Raw genomic sequence first — 19,394 nt, forward strand, 5'->3', positions numbered from 1 at the left:
ACAAGATGCCCAAGAAATCGTTGTGAGTAACAGACAACCCATTTTTTAATGTAATATTTCATGTATGCTTAATTATTATTAAAATAAATACTTTTAAAGGCTTTTTAAGCCCTTGAAATCCCAAAGTCAGCTAGGTGTGGTGGTACATACCTTTAATCCCAGCACTTGTGAGACAGAGGCAGGCAGATTTTGAAGATTGAGGCCACCCTGGTCTACAGAGTGGGTTGCAGGACAGCCAGAGGTATACAGTAAAACCCTGTCTCAAACAAAACAAAACAACAAAAGGACAAAAAAGAAAAGGAAATCCTAAGGCCCATTCTTTGACTTTCTGAAAACTTTGGTATAAAGAGGTTTGACCTGCCCCCTCCACCAGCCCCAAGAGGTTTGGCCATCTCCCTCCCTGCCATAATGCCAAATGCATGATGTATTTGCAGGCTTCACTGCTACTGGAACTGGTATGGAAGTTGGTCGCTTAGCAATGCACAAAGCCCTGGGTTCCATCCCCAAGATGCATAAAACTGGGTATGGTGGTGCATTCTATTAATCCTAACACCCAAAAAGAGGGGAGGCAGGAGAATCTGAAGTTCAAGGTCCTCCCCAATTAAATAGTGAGTTTGAGTATGGTCTGGGCCACACAAGACTCTTTCTAAATAACAAACAGAGCAACAACAGAGAAGTAGCTTGACAACACAAAACAGCTCACTGTCTGGCTCTATGTGAGTTTCAGATAAACACAGACTTGAATTCCATCAAAGCACATAGGATAAAAGATAGAAAGAATCCATGCAAGCTGATATAAGAGAAGTTAACCCAAGTCTCATCTTAGAAGTGAATCGGTCAGGACTAGATTAAAGATAGAGTAACTCTCAGTATGGGCTGTCTAATGGTAGATGAGGAATGTGTTAGACAGGACAGCCTATGAATGGATTAAGCATCATGGCACTGTCTTGAACATTGCTAGTTGCCCTGCAGTAGCCCTGGAGCCTCTCTGCCCCTCCCTGGAGCGGAGCCTCGGCTGCATGAAGCATGGAGAAGTCATGAAGATTCTTTACATTCTCAGACTACTTTCTGGGAATCTTGCAAAGCCCCGACTTCTTCTCTGATTACTCTTCTCATGGCTGAGTTCAACAGCATTTTGCAAACCTGGACTTTGAATCTGGGAAAATGCTTTATGACCGTTTTTATGACCTCAAAGCAACCCACGAAGGCAACTAACTTCCTTCTCTCTGCCAAAAAGGAAAAACCAAGGGCCTGGTAAATTGCCCAGGATCTCCCGGGCTGTGCCGCTCATTGTGTGTAGCTCTCGAGTGCCCGGCCACAGAAGGGCCACGGAAGGGCCACGGCTAGCTCTGGGAAGAGCCTGACAGCAGCCTCAGCCCATGTTCTTATGGCCTTCACAGTCTTCCCCAGAAAGGAGGATGACCTAGTTCAGAGAGCCATATATGGTCGGGGCTGTACACTTTCAGTGCAGAGTTCCAGGCCAAACCCATTCTTAAGGTCACAGACTTGAGCAGTGCAGTTTTCACCCCTACATAGTTGTCTCAGGCACCTCGGGACTCAGTTTTTCTTCTCAGAGACAGAATAGTCCAATGAGCATAACCGGCACTTCTCAGGGTACAAGGTAATGTAAGAAATAGAATAAAGCTTCTCCTTTCCTCCGTCCCTGCCCACCCCAACTACTCACTTGTACAACCATCCAGACCTCTATTTTTCTCATCTGTGTTGGGGATAATCGTGGTCCCTCTTCTCCTGGGATATGTAAAAGACTGAGTTAGCATGTGGGGTGTTTGTGACCATACATGTCACAATACAATATTACAGTCGTTCTGGCTATTGTATGAGTTCCAGCTGCTGCTCACTGGCCCTGTGACCCTGACATCACTGAGCCTTGGCTATGTCTTCTGTAGTTTAGTGCGGTAGATGAACCGAATGTGAAACATTTGCTTGAGGCATCTGCCTGTTTGGAAGATTGAAGCGTGTGCACATCTCTCATCCCAGCTCGTGAGGATGTTGTGGTGGAGTCAGCGAGCACAGCTTTGTCTCGGTGCCACACAGTTGCTTGGGTCTCTCCTTTTCTGAGAGTAGGACTCGGGGCAGCATCGGCTGACACTTTTGCTTCCGTGACTTAGCCAATTGAAAAGAATACTGTTGTGTTTTCAGGCACGGGGAAAGTGGCTGTGTGAGGAGCTGAGTTGAGTCCTAGCATCCACTAAAAGCCAGGCACAGAGGCATATGTGTACAATATCAGTGCAGGCTGTTTCTTCTGGCTCATGGGCCAGTCTTGCTGAATCAGTGAGCTCCAGGTTCAGTGGGAGACTCTCAAAAATAAGTTGGACAATGACAGAGGAAGACACCAGATCAGATATCAACTACACACACACACACACACACTCACACACTCACAGGTACACACTCACATACATACTCACACACTAACACACATACATACACATTAACACACACACACTCATACATGTGTGTGTGTGTGTGTGTGTGTGTGTGTGTGTGTGAGAGAGAGAGAGAGAGAGAGAGAGAGAGAGAGAGAGAGAGAGAGAGAATGAACACTACCAGCATCTTCAAATTCATGTCACGGTGGTGGGACATGACCTGTTCTATTCCTTTATATGAACTATCTCATTTATTTGCACAACAGCCCTGTGGTTTAAGTACTATTAGTGACACTCTTTGATAGGGAGGGAAACCAAGTCTCCAAAGGTAGCTTTCCCAAAGTTATATACTTGGCGAGAAGGAGAACCACAATTTTGAGCTCAGATCAATCTGGCTTAAAGAATCTATATCCACCAGCACTCATTAGAAACTGTGCCTAGCCCCAGATACAGTCAAGTCTCATATAGAGTAGACATGGCTCACACCAAGAACACCAAGAGATCGTGGCACTTGGTCCCAGGTTAACCATTATCACCTCACCAGCTGCTAGAAGACAAGAGGACAAGCCCTTTCCCTGCCCCACCCACCCTGCACATCACATCTGCTGGGACCTATGAGCAGCCAGATTACAGAGCCCCTCTCCTTTCTTGTGGGGCACATGCCAGCAAGGTTGTAGAAAGCTGTGCCTGATGGGTGTTCAGAGGAGCCCTTGCTCCACAGGAAAGCTCTGGCCCATTGCTTTTGTTGATGTCATAGGACAAAAGAATTGGGGTACTGTAAATTCTTTCCCCCAAAAACAGTTCCCAAGTGAGGACCGCAACAGCTGTCACTTTCCTTATGCTAGAGAAGAGTTCGGGTGGTCAAGTGGTTGGTTAGTCGCCAGGGCTGTGACCATCCAGACAGCAGGCACCAAATCTCCCTGGAGAGAGCCTAGTGAGGAGAAGGTAGCAGCAGCAGGGAAAGGTGTGGGGAAAGTGTAGGACTTGAGATTGGCCTGGTTACCTGCTCTGAGCTTCACCTACGCCCCCTCTCTGTGGAGATGGCACCTGTCCCCCATTCAATAAGACTGGAGTAGGGAGGCATAGCAAACATTGAAAGAAGTGCTAAGCAGTTGCCCATCCCCTGGGGATGCTTTGCAAATATCCTCTTCCCTCAGCCATCTCTGCCCAGCTCAGCTCTGGGCCTCTAGAGGGAAGGTGCCTTCGATGGTAACGCAGCACATACATGACAAAGAATAGACACATTCAGAGACTTAGTGGGGACAATCCTGCCTGTCTTCCCAAACATAAATACCTAGGCCAGGCCACAGGCCTCATGAGTGTCCTTGCCAGGGATATTTTCTAAAGTTCCTTGGCCATTTTCTCTCTCCCCATAAAATTCCAAAAGTCAAGAGTCCCCACTGCCAGAGTACATGAGTCTCAGCAGTTGGTGCATGGCCCTGAACCCTCAGCCTCAGACACTTGGCTAGTGTCTTGTCTCCTTGTGCCTGGCTGCCCCCTAGGCTGCAGCAAAGGAAACTTTTGGACCCACTGTACAGCCCTGTTCTAGCTGTCTGGATGCCATCGGCACTCCAGGCTTGTGGGGGAGCAGGGCTCTGGGCCTGTGGGCCTTAGCTGTTCTTTGAGGCAGCTGGCGGCTAAAGCCTTGCCTGGAAGTTTTCCAGCAGTTAGGGAGCCCACTGGGCGGGCCTCTCTGGCCTGTATCTCTGGTTTACATCTCCCTTTGGAACAGTCTTTCTGCCTTACTTGAGACTTCCGGCTACATGTATCGAGAAGTCTCTCTTCTTATCTGCCCTCGCCTTCTGGGCTCACCGAAGCGTGATGCCATAGCACATTCTTCCTTAGAAGTTACATTTGGTTTGTTCTGAGGAGGTTTGGGGTGCTTAACTTTGAAACTGCAGAGTAAGAATTCTGAGAGTTGGGAGTTGGGAGGGATGAAGGAAGCCAGTGGAAGCCAGGGAGCACCCCACGACTCAGTCAGAGTTAGTCCTTTTCTATAGGGCCATTGGAGAGGGTGCCCTGCGTTTGCCTAGGTGCAAACATTAAATGTAAAAACTCTGTTTTTGTTTGTTTTGGAATTAGGAATTTTGGGGGTGTGTATTTAATAAGTTCCCCCATTTTATGATGATTGAATTTAGAAAAGTCAGTCAAATCGGCTGCCATTCTAGCAGGGTTGGGATATGGTGTACTTATGCAGGAAGCTTTTGCTCCCTTCGCAGGCTCTCTCCTTTCCCTCTCAGTCACCATGCCCCAGCCTCTGGTACCTGAACTGTGCCTGTGTGGAGTACAGGAGTCTTCTTGCCTCCTCTCCTGGCCCCAACTCTCAGGTTGACCTACTGAGAACAGAAATCACATCAAGCTGTATTTAAGCTTCTTTGTAGCTGCCCACTCCTTGGAGAATAAAGTCCACCCCACCCCACCCCGGAGGTGACTTGGAGGCTCCACTTGTCATCTCTCCTCTGCTTGTCTCCTAGCATCTTTGGGACCACCTATGGGTCAGACTGGATGTTGCCCTTTGCTAGAACGGTCACTGTAGGGATCTAGTAAGTCGTGGGTGAATGTGTACTTTTTGACATGGGCACAACCAGTCAAAAGGACCAAGGGGCATGCCAAGGCTTTCCTCTGTTCTGAGAGTGAACGTTGACAGGGTTTGCAGATAATGTCCACTGTAGCTCTTCTCCCTGCTCTGGTGTCTAAGGCCTGAAGACTGCTCCCCTCCAGTACCTATCTCCTTGGTATACAATATATAGCTGCCTCCTTAGTCAGCTGTATTTAGTAACTCCACCTCTTTTGTTTATCTGTATGTAACAAACTGCCTCCCTGTGCAGCTATATGCAATAACGCCATCTCTCTGTTCAACAATATATAATAAACACAATGGTTCTGTGGCTACTCTACCTGAAAACCTAGCCCATCTTTTCTGTGCCTGTGCCTGTCAGTTTTCATTCCCTTGGAAGCACAGTTAGGTTAATCCCTGAATCCATACAAGGATGCAGCACCTACCACTGTCTTTTCATGCAATGCTTCCACCTCGTGTTATCCTGAGGCACCTCACCGACACCACAGCGTGCTCTTCAGCCTTGGTCTCCTCACAGCACACTTCGGATGGCTTCCTTTGTAAGTGCATTTGCACGTTTGTCATCGTTCCCACCCTGCCTTTGGGACATGCCTATTAGATTTTCAAGGAATTGGTGGTACCCAGAACAACATCTGGTTGAAGGATGGATCCAATAAAGATCTGCTAGATGAATGAATAGCCTCAGGCAGGGTCCTGTGCTTAGTGACATAAGGAGCCTTCCTTCCCACCTTGTAAGCCAACAGCAACAGAGGGCCCAGAGGGGATGGATGGTGTGCTGGGAGAAGGTGTTTTGCCATGGTAGTTATGTTACATATTGGCGTCCTTTTCAATCTTTGTATGATCTAGTTTGTGGTTATACTTTAGGTTGATTTTTTTTTCCCCTAAGAACTGCTGGGGAAGAACTCCATTCATTTGCCTGGCAAGGCACGCAGGACCCACCCTGCAGAAAACTGTGAACCTATTATTGCTGCTGTTACTGGCAATGGATATAATACCATTTCCACGGAAGATAGTTCCTTTATCAGATGTTCTAGAATATTCCTTGTGACAAGTTGCTAGAACTGACTCCGGGAGGTCTGCCAGGGATTTGGCCAGGTTTTGCCCCATGAGCACTGAGTTACTTTCTTGCCATTGGTGTTGACTTTCTCCTTAGGATGAGTGTGCACGTTTATGGGATGCTGGAGAGAAAATGCCAGCCTCCTTTTCCTCCCGTAATTGTTAATTCGTACCCATAGATTTCTTAGCTCTCCAGCCTTACTCTGTGCCCTTTCCCACTTAACACGCACATATTTGAATAACTGATCATAAATCTTTCCCCCTCTGCAACATTGCCCTAGCAAGTTTTGCTGTGATAACAAAATTAAAAATTAAAAAACAACAACAACAACAACAAAAACGTTCTGACTAAAAACAACTTGGGGGGGGGGAGGCTTTGTTTGGTTTACACTTCCAGGTCACTGTCCAGCATTGAGAGAAGTCAGGGCAGGAAGCTGAAGCAGAAACGATGGAGGAATGGTGCTTGTTTAGCTCCCTCCCTCCCTCCCTCCCTCCCTCCCTCCCTCCCTCCCTCCCTCCCTCCCTGTCTCCCTCCCTCCCTGTCTCCCTCCCTCCCTGCCTCCCTCCCTCCCTCCCCCACGAGCTGAGATGTAGGTAGCTAACTTTCTTTACAGCCCAGGACCTCCTCCCTTAGGACAATGCTTCACACAATATGCTAGGCCTTCCCGAGTCAATAATCCTGGAAATTCCCCCAAAGACAGATTCGTCTGATAAAATTACTCAATTCAGAGTCTTTTCAGGTACTTCGTAGGCTGTGTCAAGTTGACAGTGAATGCGAATTTGGACAAGTGCTAAGGTCCTAGATGTTGAAAACTGAATTCAGGCAGAATTTTAAATAGGGTGTTTGTTGAAATCAGTGGTTTCACTTAAAAGCCACAGATGCACCTCTCTGCCCTGCTTAGTATCTTGTGACGTGGGTACCACTCTAGTTCCCATCCCTAGCTCAGGACAGAGGCGAACACCCCGACCTGTGCCTCAGCCTGGGCCAGGCTGCTGGCATGCCTGGTTCTAGCCAGCTATTTCCCAGCAAAACCAATTCCTTCCCAGGAGCTCACAGCATGAGACTGTAAGTTCTGTTAACTGAGTTAATTCAGAGATAATGCATGCTATTTTGATAAGCCAGGTCGATTAGATATTTGAAATTCTCCAGTGAATATATTTGTAATGTTTGACCTCATGACCCGTCACCAAAATACAGTCCTTCTTATATGAAATTTGCAGCTTTTGTCTGGCTTGTCTACCACTTGTATCTCTTGTTTATTTACTGTTTTTTTTTCACACGGGCTACTTAATCTGAGTAGCCTGATGTTAAAGAGGACACCATTTATTTTAACTGCTTGTGCATCCTAAGTGGGCATAGTAGGAGATAATTCATACAAATAAATATATAGCTATTAAAAGAAGATGCCTGGGGTGGAAGAGAAGACTCATACTGTTCTTGAAGAGAACTCAAGTTCAATTCCCAGCACCCAGGTCAGTCAGCTTATAACTGCCTGGAACTCCAGCTCCAGGGAATTTGGCGCCCTCTTTTGGACTTCTGGAGCACTGCAGTCAAGTGCAATTTTCCATACACAACCTCCGCCACCTCCCACACACAAATAAAAAAAATAATGAAATACATCTTTAGATGCCTACTTGCATATGCTCCTATTTAAGAGTCCACCCACTGCTGGCTCACTTGTTACCCTTCCTGAGACACAGATGGGAAAGCTAGTCTAACTTCTTGTATTGCTGGGGATCAAACGCATGGCTATACCTATGCTCAGCATGCACTCTATCCTAGCTATATCCCTGCCCACTCACCAAGCTATCAGTGACCAGAGAGAAAGAAAGAAAGCTTAAGAGGAGGCTACTGTAATGGTTAGGACGATTTAGTGGGGGCACTTAGATTCCAATAAAAAAGCCAGTTCCCAAGGACAGTGAAAGTCCCTCCAGGACAGGATTGTTTTTGTCTGCCTTGGGACAAATGGAAGCAGTTACTACTTTGTCTTTAGCGCAAGACTTTGTAGGTGCTGAAGCTGTCCTTGGCTCCAGGCAGAGTCAGGCAATGCTCGCCTCTGTCAGGCCCTCAGACTGTGGTGCTGATGAGAGGGCCTGTGAGAAGGTGCCCGCTTGGGTTCAGCTGGCTTCAAGGCTGGAAATAAATCTGCATTTCTCAATGGCTTCCTGTAGTGAGCAGCCCCTGAGAGCAAGGCTGGGCGCTGACCTGTGCACAGCTCAGATGGTATGAGCTTAAGGACAGAAAGAGCAACTGGAGAATTCACCCGTTGAGGTTGGCCTGGAAACTTAGGAATGGGGTGACTCAAGCAGAAAGGGACACACCACAGAGAACTGGGCACCCACAAAGTCTCTGAATGACCAGAACTTAGGTCTTCCCACAGTTAGACAAGAGTCTAACCACATCTGCCTAACTCGTGTTCTTCCAACAAGAAAGATGGTCTCTATCTTATTCCTGCCTTACAGAAATGCAAGGGAATCTGGGACTTGTGTTGCCTTTCTGGTTTCTACAATAGATGGGAGGAAATAAAAGCAAGCCCAGGAGGAAGCCGAAACGGATAGAGTGTAAACAGCCAATAAGACTCTAGCATGAGACAGAGAACCAGAGTGAGTGCAGAGCCTGCGTGCATGGGGCCAGCAGTGCCACAGGAGAGCACATGATGGGCTTGGTCTGGGCCTTGCAGATCCTGCCGGGTACAGAAAAGGAGGCTCACAGTGGGAAGAGTCAGAAGTAAGCATGCCACACTAGTCCTGCTGGCCCAAAGGCTTGAAAAGCCCCAGCTTCCTTTGTTCTCAGCTCCTTTCTACTCACCAAGACTGTGTTATTGCTTTGTGTGCAGTAGTTTAGCTTCAGAAAGCCTAAGTAACTCATGCAAGGCCACACTAGTTTTAGGCATCTGAGCCACCGTGCTAAACACCTGGAGGGCTGAGCCTGGAGTCCGGGTGCCTATCCCCAAAGCAACAGTGACACTACCTGGGGCAGAAGGGAGGTGAAGAGAAGCCACATAGCTATGAAGTCTGCGCAAGACTTGGCATCTGGACTTCCTCATATGACAGAAAGGGTCCCTGTAGACTGGAGAGGTTACCAAGGAGGTGTTCAGATGAGCCTAGCAGGAGGATGTGGGGTTAGTTATCACAGGAAAAGGGCCACCAGAGGCAGAAAGCTAGAAGAGGCAAGGCCAGTAGGCTCCTGTGCCGCCCTCTTTCTTCAGTGGCTTTACAAAGAGCAGGGACCCTGCCCTGACAAAGCCCGAGTCTTAGGGAGTGTCAGGTTTTCTGTTTGGCTAGTGAAGCACTCCCTTCTGAAAAGCTTGTTGCCTTCATTCAACAATGGTTTTGATCTTTAACTGTAGTCAAGGGCTGTCTTTCACACACCACTCATTCTCCCTCCTTCTTTTCTGTAGGGTTTTTTAATGCCCTGATAGTGAGATAGGCAATCTGATACTAACTCCCTCCTTCCTTCCCTTCCTCTCTACTCCTACCCCTCCTTCCCCTCCCTCCTCTTCTTCCCCCTCCTCTGTCACTCTTCTTCCCCTTCCTTCCTCTCCTCCTCCTCTGTGTTCCCCCACAATCCCTATTTCATGTAGCCATAGCTGATCTCAAACTCAGCGTGTACCCCAACACTGGCCTCGAACTTGTAAACTTCCTGCGTCAGCCTCTTGAGTACGATGGTTTACATTTTTAGCGCTGGTCATGGCAGTGGGTGTGAACAGATCAGCCCCTGTGTAAACAGACACCATGAACTGATGCTTGTAGTAGGAGAGAGCCAGTCCTTGGCCACAGTCCTTGAATTCAGAAATTACCTGCTTCAGTATCCTAACCTGCCACTTTGGGAGCAGGGGCTTCCAGGACTCAGGATGGGTTGTACAGTGCCCCAAGCACACGTCTGCCCTCTGAGCAGCAGAGATAAAAGTGACCCTTATCAGTGTTTCGTAAGAGCCCAGTGAAGTTAACAGGGCAAAGCATCATGGTGGACGTGAGCGTGCTAAGAGTTCTAGAAATATCTGTCACCTCCTTTTTCAGCTCTGAGTGTATGTCGGGGCAGCCGAAGTGAGCTCATGTGACCGTCCCCCTAGTGAGTGAGCCTCCAGGACCTGCATGCCCTAATGGTCCAGGTTCCATCCTCTCTCTGCTGGCATTGCCAACATTGACAAATGCATTTTGTCCCACACTTGGAAATGAGCTAAGCAGAGTCACAGTTTCCCTGAATCCATCCCTACAGCATCACCAGCTGATGGTTCTGCTAGCAGATGCACTGAACCTGCTAACTTGGCCTTATCAGCACATCCCTTCTGTAATAGAGTAAGCTCCCTTAGCCTGCACAGGGTTTGCCGGGAGCCCCTTGACCACCCTGATGCCTCCGTCAGTGCAGGGATAAGGGCTTTTGCAAGGCTCCAAGCATCTGGCTCATCTTATCCAGATGACACTTGGAATTTTAATCTTCCAATTGTGGGTTTCCATAAATCTGGGTTGAAACTGTCACCCCCAATCTCCTCTGCTGTGGGAAAATGGCTTTGAAAAGATGTACAGAGGCGGCAGGATAGGCCCAAGGGTAGCTAGCCAGGAAAGGCACTCTTGGGTTACTGGAGAGGAGCCACCAGCAGGGAGTCCCAGGACTTCTCACTGACCAAGCGGCCTCTTTGATTTCACTCCTATGGGAACCCAAGTTGGGACTCCGGGGTTCAGAAAGAAGGTTTTCCAAACATTGTGCTTTGTTTAATCATCTCCTACCCACCTTGACATACCCATTTACAGACAGAGAAAAACTGAGGTTCCCATAGGGCAACTTGCCCAGAGCTGCAAGGCAGATGATGGAGGAGACTTGTAAATCTGTTTAACTGACATCAAAGCCTATGGATTTCCGGGCATGTCTGACTCTGTCTTGTTTAATCTATGGATTCTTGGAGGCAAAAAAAAAAAAAAAAAAAAATCCTTGAAACTCTAGCTCTAAGTTGCTACGACTGCTGGTGACTCCTCTAGCTGTGCTCTGTTAACCCCTCTAGCCCTATCCTGCCCACTCCACTTGGGAAGGCAGATAAGGATTCTGTGTCCTATAGGACTTCATTTGTGAGGGTTAATATGGGGTTGTCACGAAACCACATTAGCAATTCCTGGAGACTGTTCCTGTGACAGGTATGCCCATCAACTCTCCTGGTTAGCTATCATCATTCTTATGTCTGTGAGAATTCCCAGAGACCCCATTGCTTTACCCAGGGGACTCTAGATCACAGGCGAAAGCCTGGCAGCATAGGCCCTTTATAGCAATTGGGAAGGTCAGGGAGAACAAGGGGAGCCTCCACAGGGCATAGACCTTCACTGAGTGAATTCTACAAACACTCAGCGTCCCCGGTAGCTCTTTCTATGGACACATAGCTTGTGACTTGGCACCAGTTACTCAGCAGTGAGTCTGGTAAACTTGGGAGTGAGCTGGCCTGCACCTGTCCAGGACACCTGCCAGACTGGGGAGAGAACACTGCTTCAAGGGATGTTATGAGATGCTTGTAGAGCTTCAGAAAGCCCGTCTCCTGCCTCTGACAGCTTTTCCCGCAGAACATCTGCAGACTTAACACGTTAAGTAAGCATCAGGTCTCAGGTGTAGTGACCACGGCTGGAGTAACTGGCTATATGAAGCCCTTGCCTCCTCTTTTTATACTCATTGCTCCCTAGGTCACATACATTAGTGGGGTATATCAGAGCCCCAATAGATTATATTTTGAGTGGACTCAGTAGCTAGAACACTTGCTTTCACAAAGCCAACTTGGTGGAGGCAGTATTTGAACCACCCTGGTTTCAGCCCAAGTAGGATAGAATGTTATCTTGCAGACTCTTGGAATCTGAGGGAACCCCTGGCATTCTACTAAGTGGATGTACTTTGAAGGAGGCAGGCTTAATGTTAGTGATGGCTTCTGTGTTTCTCCTAGCTGCCTCACTGAGTTTGCATTCTCTCACCAACTAGATGGCAGACAGTTCTTACCACAGGATGCAGCCGCTCCTCACTGGCATTTCTGTATAGGGAGTCTGACTCCAGGACTATTCTGACTAGCCTTGGGTGTAGTCATGTGTCCTGTGCATATTTTAGGTCCCGGGGAGTGAGCCACAACCTCACTGAAGAAAAGAAAGCTGGCCCCAGGAGCTCAGGCATGGTTGCCCCCTTCTGTGCACATCCACAGACCCCATTGAGTTCTCAAGTGTCCAGGGACTGAGAAGCAGGAATGGCCTCCATTGTCTCTAACACATCATGTGGATCAGTTCTTCCCATTGCTAGGCCGATACCTAGAGACCTGCCCAGAAAATCTACTCTCAACCAAATTGTTTCGCTCTGAGAATCCAGATCTGAAACCAACTTTGTCCTGAAATGTGAGCCGAGCGAAACTGTGGCTGATAGCTTTGCCATGCTGTGTCTTTCAAAAGAAAGAAGGGGGAGTGTGTGTGTGTGTGCATTTGTCTGTGTATGTATATGTATGTGCCTGTGTATGTGTTTCCCAATATATATCTATGTCTTCATATTTGTGTGTGTGTCTCTTTGTATGCATCTCTGTGTATGTCTGTCTATATATGTCTGTTTCTGTGTCTATATGTGTGGGTTTTCTTGTCTGTCTCTTGTCTGTGTATATGTGTGTGTCTATGTTTGTGTGTGCATGTGTATGTCTATGTGTATCTCAGTCTCCTAGACCCTTTTTGAGCTATCACTATGCCACAATAGCATCATGAGTGACTATAGAACAAGGTGGGACCTGAGTCTGGTTTAGTCTTAGGTCTGCGTTCTTAAGCTCCCAGCTTTAAAAAATTTCCCCATAGGGGACGATGTGAGCCAAATGAGCATTAGGGCCTTACCTCCAGACCCAAGTGTGTACTTTAATTAATGCCTGATAATTTTCCTCATGGGTTATTAGGATGGAACATTTCAGAGCACAAAAGATGACTTTGTTTATAGGGAGGTTTTGTTTTTTAGCCCCTGAAGTAACCTGATAGTTTATTTTTCTGTCTGATCCCAATCTCCCGGACGGCTGACAGTTTGCCTTTGAAATGAGTCAGCTTTGATCAGGGATGTGGCAGCCAGACAGGTCCTTTTTACTGTCTGTGACTTAGCCCAACCAGTTTGGCAACAGCAAGCTGCATCTCTGGGTGGGGAGTGGAATATGGTGGGCACTGAGGCAGCCTGTGACAATGTAGCCTGTCTCTTGGCCGAAACCAGCAGGCTGGCACTTCTCCCTCTGCTCCCTGCGGGTCACCCATGAAGCATCTCTCTTTGCTGTGTGGGCATGAGCAGCATGGAGCTGAAGTCTCCCACTGCCCACCCTCCATATACACTGCTAAATGTCAAAAGCTTTGTCTTCACAGCCTCCTTCCTGTCCCTCTTTGCTTCACCTGGTCTCTCTCTGTCTGTCTCTGTCTCTGTCTCTGTCTCTCTCTCTCTTTCTCTCTCTCTATAAGGCTTTTCTCTTCCTAAGCAGAGTGCAATGTGGCTGGCCAGGATCTTTGACTTCTTCTGAAGCAGTTTAGGACTCCGTATGTGAAGATACAACCCAGGGACCACAGTAGCCCTATGGGTCAGGAGGCAGGATGACTACGTTGAAGACCACTATAGGAGGATGTGGGGGAGCTGGCTTATGGCCATCTTCTGGAGGTGGAGGGGTGGTTGCAATAAAAATCAGGTCTTTGCTTTAATTTTAGCAATTGCCTTCAGAGTCAGGGGTGGGGTGTGCACTTGAAATCCAAGCACTTGGGAAGCAGAGGCAAGAAGACTGAGAGCAGAGAGTTCAAAACCAACCTGAGCTACATAGTGGCACTCTGTGTCAATAAATAAAACAAAGCAAAGCCACTTTCAGCTTTACCCAGCCTCAGCCTCTGTTGGGTAAGAACAGAGGGCAGTAGAGGGAGAGGGCGTTTCATGGACATCTGAAATGCATTTGTAAGACAAAGACTCACAACCACCCAGGCACCTTGCCACTGTTTGGTTCTAAAGGCTGGGGTGTTCACCGCTACGTTTCTTTCTAGGATCCACACTCAAGTCAACCAAGGGAAGCTTTCCAGGAAGAATATCCAGCAGCCCATGGGGCTAAGAAGGTTCTTCATGACTTGATGTTTGGGAAAACTTAGCATGGAGGTCAGGCTTAGGATTCTATGACAAGATGTCAGCATTGGGCCTGAGCATTTGAGAAGCCCCCTTCTGTGTCTCAGGACCGTCTGACTCTGGGTGCAGGGAGGTGCTGTGATATTCATTATATGGGAAAGGTCCCCTAGTAGATGGGGCCACGTTGACACAGAGACTACATCATTGCAAGTCTCTGTGGTCAGTGGGCTGGCCTCCTGTTGGCATGTCTTTTAAATAAGACAGTGTTCATCTTGGTTTCTTATGAATGATGGATTCAGGAGCAACCCAACGAAGCAGGTAGACCTCGTTGTAGTCGTGTTGGTTAGGAGCAGGACATCAGTGTTTGTTCATCCTGAGAAACAATTTTGGGCAGCAAGGCATAGTCACCGGGGACAGGCCATCGGTGGAGTCTTTGTTGTCCCACACAGGCTTCAAGCAAAGTGTTAGAGGCACAAATATAGGCTGTTCTCCAACCCCAGTATCCATTAACCCTGATTGGAGAGCACAGACAGACGTGTGCAGTGGCTTCCTGTCTGCTACAAGCAGCCCTTTAGATCACGGAGAAAGGCCATTGCTCTCTAGTTCACCACACCCTCCTGCAGACAGTTGCATATTCCAGACAGGGCTCTATCTCCTCCAGCATTGCCGCATCTCATCTCTTGCAAGATTTCATTAAAGCTCCTCCAGGGGGGATTGGAGTGGGGAGTTACTGTGGTGGGAGATTACCAAGGTCAATCCTTCTGCAGTGCTTTCCCTCCTGCTCATTCTTGGCACCAAAATATTCCCAGGCGAGCACATTATGCTGGTGTCATGTATCAAAACTATATAACAGATTCACCAGGCATCTGCTGAACCGAGACACTGCCCCTGATTGCAGTGAGTGTAGTGTTGGCCTTGGGAGTATGGACGAGAACTGCTTCCTCTAGTGAGTGCCAGCTCCCCATTAGCTGAGAGCACCCATCACATAGGAGAGACTGCTGGGGCTGCTCTGTCTAGGATCAGGTTAGAGGCCACGAAAAGACTGAACTGTGGAGCTCTTCATCCTTCCAAGCTCTCTGCTGCATTAGTGGGAGCCACGCTTCACGGTGACTCCATGTGTGGGGGTGGGTCCTCTTGTGAGGTTCAGGAGTCACTGCCATCTCCCGGGTGCCAGTGTCCTCCCTGTGAAATGGGACAGCAATCCTTTCCTCACAGGGCACTGTGAAGTTTCCCTGAGGTGCCACATGTGGTAGATCGGAGTTCTGGTGCATGAGGGAGTTGCCAGACACACAGGAAGTCACTCCCTTACAGACACACAAGTGAAGGATGACACACGGGCCGGGGAGACCATCACTCTCTCCTGCTTGGCAGTGGAAAATCCCTCTGTACAACAGAACCAGTTTTACCTGCAAGCACGAAGGAGCCAAGTGGAAAATAAAATAACCGCAGCCTGATTGGTTTGGCATACGTTTCCTGGGCCTCACCCAATCTGTGGCTTAAAGGATTGGGAAATGGCCAAATAAACATGGGCCTTTGTCTAGGAATGTTTGGCCATGGTAAGGGGAAGCATGGGGTGCGCTAGGATTAAGGCTGAGGTGGCAGGTGTAATGACCATGGCCAGTTGGCTTAGTGACTTTTCTTAGTCACTTTCTAGTGTGTTTGGGTCAGTGTGGGAGGAGCCAGGCTTCGGGTGATTAGGGGAGGGTGCACATCTCTTCTGATCTGTGTAGCCTGCCCTGGCTGAAAACCTATAATAGGCATTCATCTAGTTTTATACAACTTTACCAAAGAAGACAGGATGGGGAAAGAACTCATTTTCACTTGTGTCTCCCAAATATACATCCAGTTAGAGTCCTGGAGTCATTTGTACTCTCTCTTGCCTACCTTGGTGCAATGGCAACCATGGTCCCCATTCCTCTCAGACATGACAACCTAATGCTTGGTTAATCACCAACAAACAATGGTCCAGTTTCGTCCTCTTGAAGTGCAAGGTGGATTTTATCCTGGTCAGCTTTCAGGGATCAGATCTGCGGGGTGGTGTTCAGGAAGGGTGCCATATAAATAGTATTGTGATAGCTATGACAGTCCATTTATTGGTGATGTTGAATGATAGATGGCAGAGTGGAAAATTATTCTTTGTGATTCATCAAACCCATCTTTTCTTCCTTTAGTCCTTCAGTTTGTCATCCATCCATCTGTCTATCCATCCACCCATCCACCCATCCATTTACTCATCTAGTACTTACTGTTACTTGAGTAGACAGTATCTGTAAAGCCAGTAGAAATAGTAACTGTAGGTCTTGTCTTCAGAGACCTTAACAGGTGCAATAGAAGTTAAGAAAAATATAGATGATATGATGAAAAGGGCAAGATTTATTTTTTTGGTGGGGGAAGGGATTAGCATTTGAATCCAGATTTTGTTGAGGATCCCAGAGGACACCCCTCCCCACAACTTGTGAGGCCTGAGCTTTCCAGCCATAGAAGTTAATACCAAGGGACTAGAAGAGGCCATTCTCCATGAGGAATTGCAGGCACCTCCTCCTCTGAGGAGGAACAGGAGGAGGTAGGGGCACCTGCTTACAGTGCAGGTCATAAACAAGTCAGGGAGATTGGGACGCGCTTGTGCAGCGCTCAGACGTGCTTTCATGGTGGATGTGGACCAGAGGAGGCTTTCTGAACTTCACTACAGTCTGCCTAGATATGCAATGGGGTCTTTCAGTTTTTGAGTTCCATTTGGGCTCCGAGTTGGAGCAGTCTCCATGAGGGCTGGCAGCTGACTCCAGAAAGCCAGGCACATGTAGCTTCAGTCACCTCTGCTCATGGCGCCTCCCAAACTTCTCCCTTTCCTCTTTCCATGTGCCATGCTTCTGTGGCCTTAGTCATCCCTTAAGACTGATGTTCCAGCCTCACCGCTCTAGAAATATGGGAGCTTGGAGATGGGGGTTCAGCCTCCATGGCCTCTTCTATCTTTGGAATCTGTCCCTTGACTATAAATAAGGCTGTTGCCTAGTGCCAGTATTGATGGCATTTGCAGCTGTCCTCTGGGAGACGGACTCAGACGAATAACCCATTTTCAAGAGGACATGGCCATTAGGCGACAGCTATTTATGGTTCCTATTGACCAGAGCCAAACCTGAATTGTCACTGGCATTAAAGTTTCATGTGCTGGGAGCCTCCTTGTCGTATCTGGCTGTCTCTTTCCATTTATTTGAATTATCTACCATGTTTATCTCAGTTCCTCTCTAGATTTGGGTGGCTGTGTAGTCCAGCTGCTTGGATTTCACTTAGCGTACCTCTAGTCCTCTGACAGCCCTCTGAGCCAGGATAGGCACCTCAACAGGGGAACACTGAGGGTCAAAAGGTTAACCCCTTTGCCCAGAATCACCCATTTAAGTGACAGAAGCAAAAGTCAGCCTGAGTTCTGCCGGGAATCAAAGCCTGGGTAATTTCCGTGAAACCACGCGTGTCTGATGTCCGGACCTGGAATGTCACTTCAGAGGTTTTTATTTATTTATTCTGTCTCATGACAGGTTAGTTAGTCACTTGGCACTAATTCATTGATGGAACACGCAATTTTATCAGCTCGTCCATGCCGAATCTGTATTAGGAGCCACATTGCTCCATCTTAAGAATTTCCTTTTCGTACTTTTAAATAAATCAATAATAATATTTTATTAGAGTAATTAAACAATAAATATTTAATCAAACAGGTTAAATAATAAAATTATACAATGAATAAATTTCTGGGTCACATTCTTTGTGGCCATAGGACCTAGTGCTTTTGGGAGACAACTGAGTCCTTCCAGGGGACTTTTCAACTATAAAATACTCTTCTGGGTGACACATTGCATCATGAGTCATCATGGTTTTCAGTGGCCTGGACGTTGACAGTCTCAGCAGGAAATAGTCCTGCGCCAGTCACCTCCTCTGTCATCCTGTCCCTTTCATCTCTAGTAGCTGCACTTCTTCAACTTAAAATGTGCAACATGATCAGGCTAGAGAGAGGCCCTCTTCCTCTCCCCTTCATGTTACCTTTGAGAAGGAAGAAAGTTTGTGGTTGAGAACACAGTGTAAGATCTGCCTTGTTTCTTCTTTACTCTTGGACCTCAGGTACATCGTCACATCTCTGAATTTCAATTCTCCTAATTGTATTCTATTCTATTCTATTCTATCTATCTATCTATCTATCTATCTATCTATCTATCTATCTATCTATCTATCATCTATTTATTTATTGGTTTTTCAAGATCACATAACCAGATGTGGTAGAGCTCATCTGTAATCCAGCACTCTGTAAATAGAGACAAGAGAATCACTTGGATATATATTAAATCAGAGAGAGAGAGAGAGAGAACACACCAAAGTTGGGGCTATAGCTCAGTTGGTAATAGCACCACATAAAAAGTTGTCTCACTTCTAATTCTAGAGCTGGGGAGGTGGGGACTGTAGGATCTCTAGGGCAAATGGCTTGGGTACCATTGAAGTGAGCTTCTTTTGTTTCTTTAGAGATAATTAGCCAATATCTTTATACAGAACGGGATTTCCAACTAACATTGCCCCCCCCCCCATCAGCATCCTCTAAGAAACTTTAGAAAGAAAAAGCAGCCATCCAAACTCTCCTATTTATCTCATGCTTCCAGCTTGAGTCCAGACATCTGATTTCAAGGAGGAGAATGGAGACCAGAAAGTCCCAAGGGAAGTGTGGGGATAACGGCCCACAGGCCCATAGACCATGCCTGCTGGGATGAAGACTCCAGCAGTCAGATGGTTTTTCTTCCCATTCGCAGATAATCCATTGGCTAGAACTGGGGTCAGAACCTCTAGAGAGGAAGTGGGAGCTGTGAGCCCTCTCCCTCTGTCCCCAAGGACGCTACAGAGAGGGAAAGGTGTGTCCTTGGGTTCTGCTCACTAGAGCTGGTTTTCTGCTCTGCTGGAAGCCAGCTCATACTCCTGATGTATCCAGGTCACACTCTCTCCAAGGACACATTTCCCCCAACCCCATCCCACTGTAAGGGTGTTGGCCAGTTGCATCCTACCAGAGGATCCTGGTAGTACTCCTGAAACCACCAACCATGCCAATGTCCCTCCAGATGCTCAGCACAGGAGTCAGCCCCCAGCACACAGCATCTCTGAATACAGGGACATTCCCCGTCAGCAGTCGGTGACCCTTAGTTTGAGTGGGTGGGGAGAGTATGTGAGAGCAACCCAGTGTTCTGAGCGATAAGGCACTTTCCACACACCTATCTCTTTCCATGCCTGTCTTCCCTCTATGAGGACAGGAAAAAGTGGTAGAATTCTCCCT

General features: G+C 47.6%; 1 protein-coding gene across 20 annotated transcripts in view; it reads left to right on the forward strand.

Annotated features, from left to right (window-relative positions):
• Nucleotides 1–19,394, forward strand: part of Nav2 (neuron navigator 2) — a 651,028-nt gene that overhangs the window by 358,172 nt on the left and 273,462 nt on the right. The gene's annotated exons all lie outside the window — the stretch shown is intronic.

Source organism: Mus musculus, chromosome 7, assembly GCF_000001635.26.
Source record: "Mus musculus strain C57BL/6J chromosome 7, GRCm38.p6 C57BL/6J".
NCBI lineage: Eukaryota > Metazoa > Chordata > Mammalia > Rodentia > Muridae > Mus > Mus musculus.